This window comes from Perca fluviatilis, chromosome 6 (assembly GCF_010015445.1).
Source record: "Perca fluviatilis chromosome 6, GENO_Pfluv_1.0, whole genome shotgun sequence".
NCBI classification, from domain to species: Eukaryota; Metazoa; Chordata; class Actinopteri; order Perciformes; family Percidae; genus Perca; species Perca fluviatilis.
Genome location: NC_053117.1, coordinates 19,150,739 through 19,163,357, shown reverse-complemented (window position 1 = coordinate 19,163,357; position 12,619 = coordinate 19,150,739). Strand labels below are relative to the sequence as shown.

At 40.7% G+C, this 12,619-nt stretch overlaps 1 long non-coding RNA gene across 1 annotated transcript; it reads right to left on the bottom strand.

Annotated features, from left to right (window-relative positions):
* Window positions 1–9,773: 9,773 nt before the first annotated feature.
* LOC120560789 lies at window positions 9,774–11,825 on the bottom strand. Its single transcript, XR_005639511.1, has 3 exons — window positions 11,687–11,825; window positions 10,329–10,465; window positions 9,774–10,144 (listed from the first exon to the last, which is right to left on the bottom strand). It is a non-coding gene; the product is annotated as an uncharacterized LOC120560789 (long non-coding RNA).
* Window positions 11,826–12,619: the final 794 nt, after the last annotated feature.

The window sequence follows — 12,619 nt, the reverse complement described above, 5'->3', positions numbered from 1 at the left end:
GCAGACAGATTATTTTAAAAGGATGGAATATTAGGTGTGCAGTCAATCCAAGAGTGGGCTTGTGAGATGGCTAGTGTGGCGGCGTTTGAAAAGATGTCATACAAATGGTTTGCCAGATTGGATGTCTTCAGGGGAAAATGGGGAAGGTACTTGAGCTTTCTGGAGGGCTCCTAAGAAGCTTTGTGCCGGGAAGAGACACGTATGATGGGCTTATGGTGTTGTCATTTATACATATGTTTATTTGGTCTATACTTTCTTGTCTTTTTTGTTATTATTTTGTTGAATATTGTAGTTACTGTGCGTTCTTTTCTTGATTTTTGTCTAGGTGGGTGGTGATGACGAGGGGGGATATGTTTATGTTGCAAATTGTATGTTTTGTGTGTTGTGTTAAAAATAAAAATGTTAATCACTAAAAAAGAAACATACTGTACCTACACAGGAAAATGTGTGTGTGTGCAGTTTAGTAGTGAACTACTATACTAAATATACTAAACTATAAAATCATAAATATGTGGTGGTACTGATTCCAGCTAATCAACAAAATAAAATAAAGCCTGCAGGGTATCATAAGCCAAGCAAAACTCTTGCACGAATATAGCACATCTGCCCTACTGCAGGTAAACTAGTGGAAAGATGTTCTTTAATATTCACTCTAGGTTTCAGAATGCTTAAAATCACCGCCAATCAGAAAAGCAGAAGACAACAAAGAAAATTCCAAAAGGGCCTAAAGACCAGAGTTTCTGGTGGACAGGATCTGCTAAAATGAGGTCTGCATTAAGTTGAGGCAGGATCAGAAGGTCCCAGGTGGGCAATTCCCCACTTCTCTTAAGCCCTGAAGAAAGGGCATCGTCACACTCTGACTGGCCAAGAGGGGAAATGCACCAAGCTGCTCTCAATTCTTATTTAGAAGCCAATCCCAACACCCTGTGCAACAGGTGATCTGAATAACCCTCCAAGCAACTCAGGGGAATTGTGGCATTCAGCTAAAACTAATTGGGAAAAGGGAAAAGACAGCAAATACCAAAGAATGAGGGACTGCTATAAACACAAAATACATAAAATCTTAAATCACAAAACTATAAACTGAACTATGGACTAAAAAAACAATCCTGCCAGATAAAAAGACTGCACACACACATTGGCAAAGGATTTTTAGATGGAGCCAAAAATCAAAAATACAAATTACAATATACATTGTTTGTTTGTATGAATGGATGTGTGTTTAAAGTTGTGATTAATCAATTAATTGACTTACAGATCACAACTGCAATCTGCTACTATATATTTTGATAATCTATTGTTTAAATCAGGGTGTTGATCCAGGCGATAATACCCAAAGAGCTATTTGAAGGATTGCCATCATGTTTTGTATTCATGTTCCCCAGATGATTTATTCTGATGACTTTGGTGATTATCTAACTTTTCCTCTATAGCACCAACATGAGGTTGACATTTGATGTCTTAACATACTGCATTGGGTGGATTGCTGCAACATTTTGTACAGACATTAATGTTACTCCCAGGTTGAATTGTAATAACTTTGGTGATCCCCTGACTTCCCATCTAGCACCACCATCAAGTCAAACTTAAAATATTTCCAATACTATATCACCAAATATCTACAAAACTAACGTTTCCATGCCGAAATAACAACATTGTGATGCCAATTTGTAAAAACAAAACTGAATTCATACTTTGTCATGTTTGTCCGCAAGACAACAAGCAAACAACTTTTTAAATGCTTGTTTTCTAAAGAACGTCTGGATCGATCAGGGCTATGCTAACATTGTAGGGGCAATAACAGACACATCATTTCAGAATTTACCAGGTAGTCCAACTTCCCTGCCTACTTTTTCCCAAGAAAGCTCCTTTGTTGTCTCTGTACAAATAATGAGGTACTAGAGTTCTGGCTGCCCACAGACAGATACAATAGTTTGTTCCTCCATTTCTGATTCAACAATGGACATCAGGAGAATCTAAACACTGATAGGCTTTAGCGTCACAGACTCACACCTCTTCCTTACATACTGTGGCAGATGGAGCACGGAAAATTGTCCAGATAGGAATGGATACGTTTTTTTTTTCGTTGTAATGATAAGCTAACACTGCTCTTTTTCAGTCAACTATGGTCACTGAGAGAATTTTACGTTTGCGTCCCGCCATACGTGCCATACTGTATGTGTGTACACTCTAGTCTTGTTCAAGCAATAATGTCAAACAATTGCTGTATACAGCTTCTCAAATGTGAGTATTATCTGCTTTTCTCTGTTTTACATCATTGTTAATGATGTTTTGAACTCTTGGTTGGACAAAACCTGGAATTTAAAAACATCTCTTTGGATTGTGATGGACATTATTTTTAGACCTTTTATAGACTAAAAGAATCATTGATTATATCTAATAATAAAAAAGGATTATCACAGTGAAAAGATTATGTCCATCTCATGTGTAGTTGTGATCAGAGAACATAGTTTAGATGTGGGGAACTACCTCTTCCTCACTACCTCATGCTTCTGCCTCTGTTACATGGGTGTGAAATTTAAACACCTCTACATGCAGAACTGATGTCATCAACGTTGTTCTCCAGATGACGAGCTAGAGTACCAGACGGTTTCATTGTTCCTGATGTACTGAAGTGCATTTTACATGGTCTCGATCTCAAGTGACAGATAATAAGAGTCTTAGCGTCTCAAAACTGACGCAATGTCTCTTGGGGGAAACCTCCCTTTGAATACAAACAGGTGATGTGTGGAATTTTGCATAAAATAATCTTTGGTCTCATGTTTTGTGCTTGTGATACGTGATGCTGCACTGTATGTGCAAATTGAAAAGAGGGAGAAATCCAACAGCATGAATTTACATAAGTTATTTTTTGGATTGAGTGCTATCTGTGCTAATAACACCCATTTGTCAGATGGTGACATGAAACAAGACCACCAGAAGAACCATTTAACTGGTCACAATGTGAAAATGAAAGGACATTTTGTCCCCCTTTCATACCGCCGCCTACTTATCCCCATGAGAGAGCAGAGATTTTACACAATGAGTCCATTATTGTCTATTTACTTCTGTATTCTGCATCTGATGGGCCGATGAACCAGTGATGGTCACACGCAGGCCAACGCACAAAACACACAATGGCGCTACTGCTGGCTTGTGATGCAGATGTATGAGGGTGGGCTGGCCTGGAGTTTTATCTCTTGCACCACATGTTTTACCACCCACTTCTGACCTCTAGCAATGCATACATATGTGTATATGTCCTTGAAATAGACATAAAAATAGGAGAGATGTTTTGCATCTATGTGCAGCACTCTGCAGTGCAGTTTGACTTCCTCAAATATCAGCCTGCTTGAGAGTTTTAGGATTCTGTTATTTGGCCGCTGTCCCGTCCTGTCTGCCTGATTCCGTGTGATGATTATTATCACACTGGTGATTTCAAGAGTGTCCCTCTAAGTTGGAGTCCATCGCTGAGTCACCATGTAGAGGAGAGTAATTGTAGGTGACAGCGCCATGGGCGACAGACAGCCCAGACAGCAACCAACCCATGAATTGATGCTGCTGAAATATGCAGAGTCATCCTCTGTTGTGTCAGCACAACATCCCTTAAGGACAGACCAGTGTTAAGCTTTCAATAACTGAGTAGCTTATTCAGACTGCAGGTGTTGGAGCTAGAAGGGACTAAGTAGGCTTGACTAACCTCACAGGTGAGACAAACCCACAATACTCTTTCATTAAAACATAAACTTTTTGTTAGGCCCATTTTCCAAAAAACACAACAGCATTGTGCATTGGAGGCTCTAAACTCCCTGTACACTGTATATCTGCGTTCCTACACCGTTATCCCGAATTAGTTGACTTTACCAGAAATTTGCGTGGAGGCCCGTTGCCTTAACGTTTTTACACAAGGTGGTGTAGGTTGATGCAGTAGACAAATCAAGTTTACATTAGTAGTCATTACTAAAAATCATTAGTAAACATACTTTTTTTGCCAAAGTCGTTGCCAAATGAGTTGATAGAAAGCTAATTAAGACTATCAGCTCTACACAACTCTCTCTGTATTTCTCAGTATGGCTATGTTCAGAAACTGGTCTCATCTGGCGACTTTCACACGCAGAAAATCGAGTGAAGATAATGACCTCTTCTGAAGAGTCCATCATGTTTTTTTAATCCTCCATGTCCTCCTCCTGGAGGAGGGGTGGGGGTGGTGCGCTATCACGGAAGGCTTGTATCATGTGAACGCACTGACAGTTGTCATTACTTAGAATTCCTCATGGGGAGAAACTACACACTACGGCTTTTAACATGCAAAGAAACATAACAAATATATAACATTAGGCTATTTATCACTACTAAAAAGTATTTTGTTTGTATATAAATTGTTTTTCCTTATGACTTTTGGAAAAATGTATTAAATACATTTGTTCCAAACCAAAGATAACAACACACATTTAACATCATAGTTTTACAATGTTTTGTGTTGCAGTGAAAACTTCACTCATAAGGTGGATTTCCTTGTTTCCAACACGTGTACAGCCACAGGACATCTTCTCACTGCCCAGATGCCATCAGTCCCCACTCGGTCTCGGTCATGGTACAACAATAAATGTGGATAAACACGAACACTAAATCAACCATACAAAACTAAAACCCAGATAACACAAATGCACACCAAAAACATTAACAGAACATTAATAAAACGCACTTTACCTAGGACAGAAACTGTTCAGCAAACATATTTTATCTCATGAGCCTTTGCCTCGCTTCAGCGAAGAACAGTTCAAATGACCCCGCCCCTCCCATACAGAAACTTAAGATCCAGTTATCTCTGCTTAACATGATCTGTGCACTGCATACTTAAGCTGATTATTACAAACAACTAATGTGATTTAGTAATGAATATAGTTTTTAACAAAACATGAAAGAATAAGTAGTGACCACTAAAAAGTTTAATTACAACTAAATCTGGGTTTACAGTGTATGTGCATTCAGCTTGCATGTGAATGTCTATTTGTGTACATGCGCTTTAAAGATCTGTGTAATGCAGTTGCTCTAAGCCATTGATTTAACAGCCGTGACTGTCACGTACAGAACGATAAAAATGATTGAAGTGCATAATTTACACACAAGGAGATTTGCAGTTAAACAGAATGATGACCCTGATCTGACACTAGAAATCCTGCGTGCACACAATAAACAGCAGCTGAACATCTGGAGGTTGGTTTGAGAGAGGTCAATCAGAAATCAGGATTAAAATCAGAATACAGAGCAAGCAACAAAAACAACTTCTCATGGCTAATCAAAACGTGACAGTGGTGTGGTAGGCCTATACCAATGTTTGGCTCATAAAGAGGCAGAAAATGGTAAGTTTGTGTACATATTTACTTCCGTGCCATTCTCTCACAGCTCTTAGATTTGTATAATAACACACACACACACACACACACACACACACACACACACACACACACACACACACACACACACACACACAAAATAGATCAAAATTCACTGTCAAACATTTACCTGACCTGGGTCAAAACAACCTATTGTCTTAAGGTATTCTACCTGCCATGTATGATCAATATTATTTTTTAACAATGGCAGACTCATGTTGTCTGAGGGGCATCAAAAGAGGTTGGCTATATGAAACTATAAAAACAAAAAAATTGAAATTTAACTTAAACTAAAACTAGGACCATACTAATATTCTACGTATGTCCTGTAATGGTATAGCAATGTGCTTTATTAGATGCTGCTGCTGGTGACAGAATGTCTTTTCTCTACAGACAATTTTAACACAGGCTAGGGGATTTAACCAGGGTCCAGCTGCACTCTAAACTAAGCCTAAACCTACTGCTATAACTATTAATATCACTAGTATTGCTGCAGGAGGCTGTATGCTATATTTGTATTGTGATGACTGAAGTTTAAAGAGATCTCTGAAAGCTGCCCTGCATCGTTCCAATCCAGGCAAAATGCTTGCATGCGCAAAACTAACCTGGCTGCACGTTTGGATTCTGACTAAAGTCCTCACACCAAATCAAACTCAAATCGCCCTATCAGCAGGTAGAGTGTCACCGCACCAAACATTTCCTGTGTGGACAACAGGCACCGGAAAGCAGAGAGCAGAGCGGCAGCCACTGCGCCTCTGTGTGCGCTGCTGTGTCTCTTTAAGTACAGCAGGCAGTGCTGTTGGGCCGTGTGGGAGCGCAGGGCGCACGGTGCGGCGCTGCCTCTCCGCAGCGTCAACAGCCTTCCTTCCTCACATCGGACAGGCGACAGAACAGAAAAGACAGGTCGACCCACCGCCTGCATCACATCCACGCTTTGAACAGCTGACTGGAGCGTGTGAAACGAAGAGTGGACTGTCTCAGCGGGGCTGATGTGGACTGGTGAGCTTCCAGGGCCATTAACATCACTCCCTCCTTCTCCGACTGGAAGCTAGAAGCATGTAGCGGTTTATCTGCGGTACCGTACAGTAGATTATTGCACAGCACTGAGTGGCTATACGAGCTAATGAGATTGGAAAAAAAGAAACTAACGTTAGTTATCTGCAGATGAAAGCACAGTAAAAACAGACTATTAGAGATATTTGGCTGAATGATCGTGGCGATAAAACATCATGTCAGAGCCTGAGAGATCCTCAGCTAAGTTGCGTCCTGTGAGCTGCATCAAACCATCTGCTGAAGCCTCCTTTTGACTCGTGTTGAAGGTAAGGTGAAGTCACTACACATATCAAATTTGATTTGATAAGAACCTAGAAGGAAAGCTTTAATGTAGAAGCTCAGAATAAGTCCTGTAAAATATTCGTATAGGTTGGATTTATTTGTGATGTTACAGAAGTCAGTATGGACTGGAACAGTGCTCGTTAACATCCTTGAAGTAGGACAAACCCAGAAATCAGTGTTCTACAATTGGTTTTAGTATTTTTACTGTTTTGAATGATCACTGGCATTTGAATAGCTACAAATATGAAATTGTTGAAGGAACAAAGGAACAGTAGCTTCGGTAGGCTATGTTTTTTTCAAAGGCCAAATGCTTTGATTAGACTGAGCCTCAGGTGATAAATATACCTGAGGGAAGTAGATGTAGTGTGGCCTAATCTGCCCCTATCTGTTTCTATGGACACTGCACAGTGAAATCCAAATGTATTTTTCTGTTTAGAATCCTTGTAATATCTTTCTGTATTATTTGTACCTGTAGTGTTTGTATGCTGCTGTGTGACAGATGTGAAGGTGTCCCTGCTCTCTACCCGGTACATTATTGTGTTCAGTGGGCAGTAAGAATGCATTAGTCTCTAACCAGGTGCATGGCTGGTTGGTGGCCCACAGGCTGAACACCCTCATCATTTTCCCCAAAGTGTGAAGTCGCTGGGCTTTCATTAGAGCACTCCTGCTAATTTTTAACCAGAGTTGCAAATCAGAAACAGGCAGAACCTAGCCTGCATTTTCACCCCTCATTTGTTTTATTAGTTTAAGAAACTCATTTGTAGTATTCTCTGGATTTTAGTGTCATCACTTTTTTGTTCTATGAGCCTATTTATTTATTTCCTAATGTTTTCAGAACACGAGTTCAGCTCCTCTGTCTGACTGGTTTTGTCTTTTGTTTTTTTGGCAACTATTAGGATTTGCTGATTTTCTCTGATTTGTATTATTGTAAATTGAATATCTTTGGGTTTTATATTGTTTGGACAAAACAAGATATTTGAATACGTTACCATGGTTTCTGAGAAATTATAAAGGTTATATTTCTATATATGTTATATATGTTTTCTGACACGTTATAGAAAAAAAACAGATTAATTGATAATAAAAAATAATAGTTACACTAGTTATCCTCATCTGTGCAAGTGTAATACTGAGGGTCACTCCCAATGATTTTAATGAAAGTATGCACATTCAGCAGCTTCCTCTCCCCCTCATTGTTTCTGATGACCTCGGTGTACTGTAAATCACTGTATTGAACCAACTGCTCAGTGTGAAGTGTCCAAGATGAAGAAGAAGAACATAATGGCTGTTACGATTGATCACAATGCTGTTAAAATCAATTCATGAATGGCACTAATTGCTCATGCTGCTGCTATTTCACAAGTGGCACGGAAGTAAATAAAAGGCACAGAGCATGACAGACCTCTTGTTATGGCAGTGCGGGCACCCATTTCATAGCTTCTGAATGTAGACCAAGCAGAACTGATCAATATTATGAATGTCACTGTGAAAGAAAAATCCAAACTCCCCTTCCTCCTTATTCTGATTTAACCCCTTTGGTAATGGGAGTTTCTGTCACATTACATAGCAATGCGGTTTCAGCTGCACATGGCAGAAATCTGTGGATGCTCATTTAAAAAATAATATCACATTGTTGAACAGCGGCTGTGCTATCCCGTGAGCTCAGTCCTCCCTGCGGTGGAAGCGAACAGATGTCAGAGAAATATGCCAACAACATATTTGTACACTGGAGAATGAGAGGGTGCTGTTAGTGAACAATCAGCATCACCAGGAGCCCCTCTGAAATTCATTCAACTTGATGTAAGCTTTCAGAGGAGATTTTCACACAGTTGAGCTGTGGCTGCAGAGGAGAACTTGAGAGTGGCTCAGATATGAAGTCCTTTGTGTAGCGGTGGGGTGAAGCTTATCTCCTTATCCTCTTGGCGACCTCTCAGGGACGTGCCATGGATCATATCCAATGGCCCGCAGGCTTTTGAAGATCGCCAGAAGAACTGAGAGGAATTACAGTTTGCATGCGTGTGCATGCATTACAGTGAAATAACAGTGGTGCTTGCTGTGTGTAGGCTGAGTGGTGTACTCGCTCCTGATATATCACCATCAAGAATGGATGTCAAGATCCCCATTAAAGCTCCTACAAAAATAGCTTGCCGTTAAATGCTCTGCTGTCTTATCCGAAGACGTGCCTGAGTGTCCGACGTTCAAAAGTAGAATAGTAGTTTCACACTCAGTGGCTTCTATTTTTATTGGTGTGAATTCAAAACACAAAGGGTATAACTTAATTTGTTATACTTTGGAATAGCTTTCTTTGCTCTTCCTCAAAATATTTTTTTTTGAAAGAGGATCATCTTTAAAACTGTGTTACAGCTACACAGATCCGAGGAATGGGTCAACCTCTCTGCATACACATCTCAGCCAGATATTCAGCTTATAGGATTATCTACACCAGACCTCTTCTGTAACACATATCCAGATAATCACCGCCTAGACAGGTGGTTAGGAAATACTGTACTATGTCGTAGACATCAGAACCAAAACCTAAACTTTAACAGAAATCTATGGCTTTTGTTGATATATATTACTGGTAGATGCGCATTTACTTTAGGTATGTTACATGGCTCAAACTCAGACTCAAACCCAGACTTTAGACAACACAGCCAACAACATATATTGTATTACAGTAAAGTCTATCTACTGTATAAACTAAATAAACTTTGTTTTCCATCCTAACTGCTCACATGCAGCTGGCAATGACTGAAGAAAAGCTAATAGCCAATTATATTTTTGAACTCAGACCTGCTGTTCAGGCTTTTCTTTCAGACAGAGACAGGCACCATGCTGAGGACATGACTGTTGTTTAATCCAGCCGAGGCTAAAACAGTATGAGGCCTGAAAAGGTCTGTGTGTGTGTGTGTGTGTGTGTGTGTGTGTGTGTGTGTGTGTGTGTGTGTGAAAACTGATCAATATAAAGGAACAATCTTCATTAATTAGTTTCCTTTAGTTTTGTTCTATACCCCCCCGCCCCCACACACACATGCACACACACACACACACACACACACACACACACACACACACACACACACACACACACACACACACACACACCGTTTGAGAACTACTAGTAGTCTAAAATCCCTCCATATATTGTAATACATAATTACTGTGATCAAACAGAAGCATGTACAGTATAGTAATTTGATGTAGAAAAACCTCTCTGCTTTTCCAAGACTTTGTCCTGAAACGAGGATAATTACAACATTTGCCATTCATCAGGAAGTCAGTCAGGGTCCCAGATGCAGCATTAACTCTGGCTCCTCTCAGTCTGACCCAGACTCTCTGTTTGCCCGCCGCACCATCAAGACTCACAACTGTGTAAACGTCCTCAACACTATCCGCTCAGGGGAGGCAGAAGGCTTGAGCAACAAAGAGAGGGGAAAAGAGTGTGAAAGCAATGGAGAAAATGAAAAAAAAAAAAAATGAGGCGCAGAAGATAAGGATAATACGGTGAATATAAAAGCCACATTCTCAGTGGTCCATGGCTGCCCTTGAGATGGTGCCAGTCTTCGAGATTAGCACATCACCACTGTAATTGCTCACCTCGAGTAGCGGACCCCCTTGTCCATTCTTCAACTTGATCCCTGCCTCACAAAAAGGCTTTTGTTGGCTTTTAAGTGCTGGGCACTGTTCTTTGGACCTGCTGCACTAACAGAGCTCCAACCTGGCAACAGCTGAGTCTTTAAAAAAGAGAAATTGTGTTTACTTACTCTACTTTTAGGAAACTGGAGTACAAAATGGTCAGAGTGCTGCCTGTGTGTCTGAGAGGCGTTTGTTTTTGGGTAATGCTGGACCTCAAACTAAAGCCCCATTTATACTCCTAAATGAGTTCCCACATTAAAGTTATTTATATCCTAATAGTTCAAGGAAAACTGAAAAATTAAAGATTCAAGAGGTTTATTGTCATATGCACAGTAAAGACAACTTACACCATGCAATGAAAAGCTTGCTTTGCCAGTCTTCCTTATACAACTAATAAAAAAGGAGAATAATACAATAAAGCCAAAACAAACAATAAAACAGACAATAAAAAGTTGGAACAAACAGAGTCACGTTCAGCGCCACATGCGAATAAAGTAAAAAAAAAGTAGGACTAAAGATAAGGAAACACAATATAATGACAGCAAACAAAGTCTTTTTTAAGCTCTATTAGGTCGACAAAGTAGATATTCTATCCAGCGAGCAGCACTGCAAGGTTTTCTCAGCTTTGACAACATTACTTCAAATAGTGTTAGTCGATCCGTGAAACCGCATCCATCTACATCGAGACTGCACTGTGAGGAATAAGAAAGGATTTTTGCTTAAAAGAGGATGTCAGGAGATTTTGATAAGCCCTGTCCTAACAATGCTGCGATACAGCAGCGGGAGTCCCGATGTGATAAAGAATCAGAAGGGGTGGAGCCCCCTCTGGGTCTGTCAGCCTGTGCAGTCAGTGTCAGCAGCGGCTTCTCCTTTCAGCGTGCCGGGCCCTAATTGGGCTCTCACATTTGCCAGAGAAATTTGTCAGGTTGCTGTGAAATGAACTACTTGGCCAATTCAAGATGTGTGTCCCTCTTTCCCACCCCTCCACCGCTGTGATTATCATGCAATAACATGATACTCAAGCTTTTAAATGGATAAACTACTTTTGCTTATTTTCTGTTGGGAATATGTCAATAAAGGATAAATAGTAGAACATTCTCATGATAGTTTTGTGCTCAGTAATTGCATCTACTGGGATTTCATGTGAAAGATGTGCAACAAGCCTCGTCTATTTATACGCACTTTAAGTAGGGGCTTGTTATTCTTACACTCAGCCTTACATGTCGTACCACTAATTTCCAGCAGCAAGCGGGATGAGCGCCTAAGTCTATCCCCTTATCAGCTACTTTTCTGAATCTGGCGGTAAGCAGAGCACTCACATGAACTCCTCTGTAGCGCTAATATTCTCCATCTGTCAGTATCGCTGCCCAGGTTGGCCATGATGTTAGGAACTATCACATGCAGTAAATGAAGCACGCCTGGTCAGCCACGAGCCCATTGCCACGCCTTGTCAACCCTCATCCCTCCGCTCTCTCTGTGACGGTGCAGATTTCTTTCCCATGTTGCTTGGGGGGGGGGGGATGACTCAGCTTTAACTCAGCGCCTCACTGACTCCCGGGCTTAGCCCTCCCCTCAGTCAACAGTGGCAACTTACACGCTGTGGCTGAACCGTGAACCGACTTAGGCCAAAACACAGGCTGCATATTTGCTGTGTTAGACCCTCGAATGTAGTGGTTCTCAACCTTTTTTTGTCTCTGTCTCAAGCACCTCTTTATTGTACCTCTCCACCAGAGGGGATGGTTTCATATAATTGTTTGACAGTTATTCAACACAAGGGAAACATAAGTCCCTTTCTGACCGGAGGGATTTTTGCAGTTCCTAGAACATAACGTTCCTAGAACAATTTTTTTTCTCGTGTTCCGACTGGACCAATTTGGGGATTATTAAGTTCCTTTGACTGCAGTTCCTGTAACTCTTTCAGCTCCTACTTCAGGGCAGGGTCTTTTCCCTTTTCCGCATAGGAACCCTTAGTGACCTAGCAACGTCTGAAACACAAACAGTACATATTCTTCTGTTGCAATTCGCCTACGTATGCTAACTCATAAGACAAACATCACACATTCAACCAGCTAATTAGTTAAACTTACCCGTCGTTTCGTTTGCCTGTTGCGCTCTGCTCTTCTATCTTCTTCCATCATATTATTCATATTAATTAGGATCATATTACGCTGGAGCCTTCGTCTTCTGTGTTTCTCTGTTAAGTACTCCAGCCTAGTCTTTAAACGCCGCCGTTCAAACTCCGTTATGAGGAT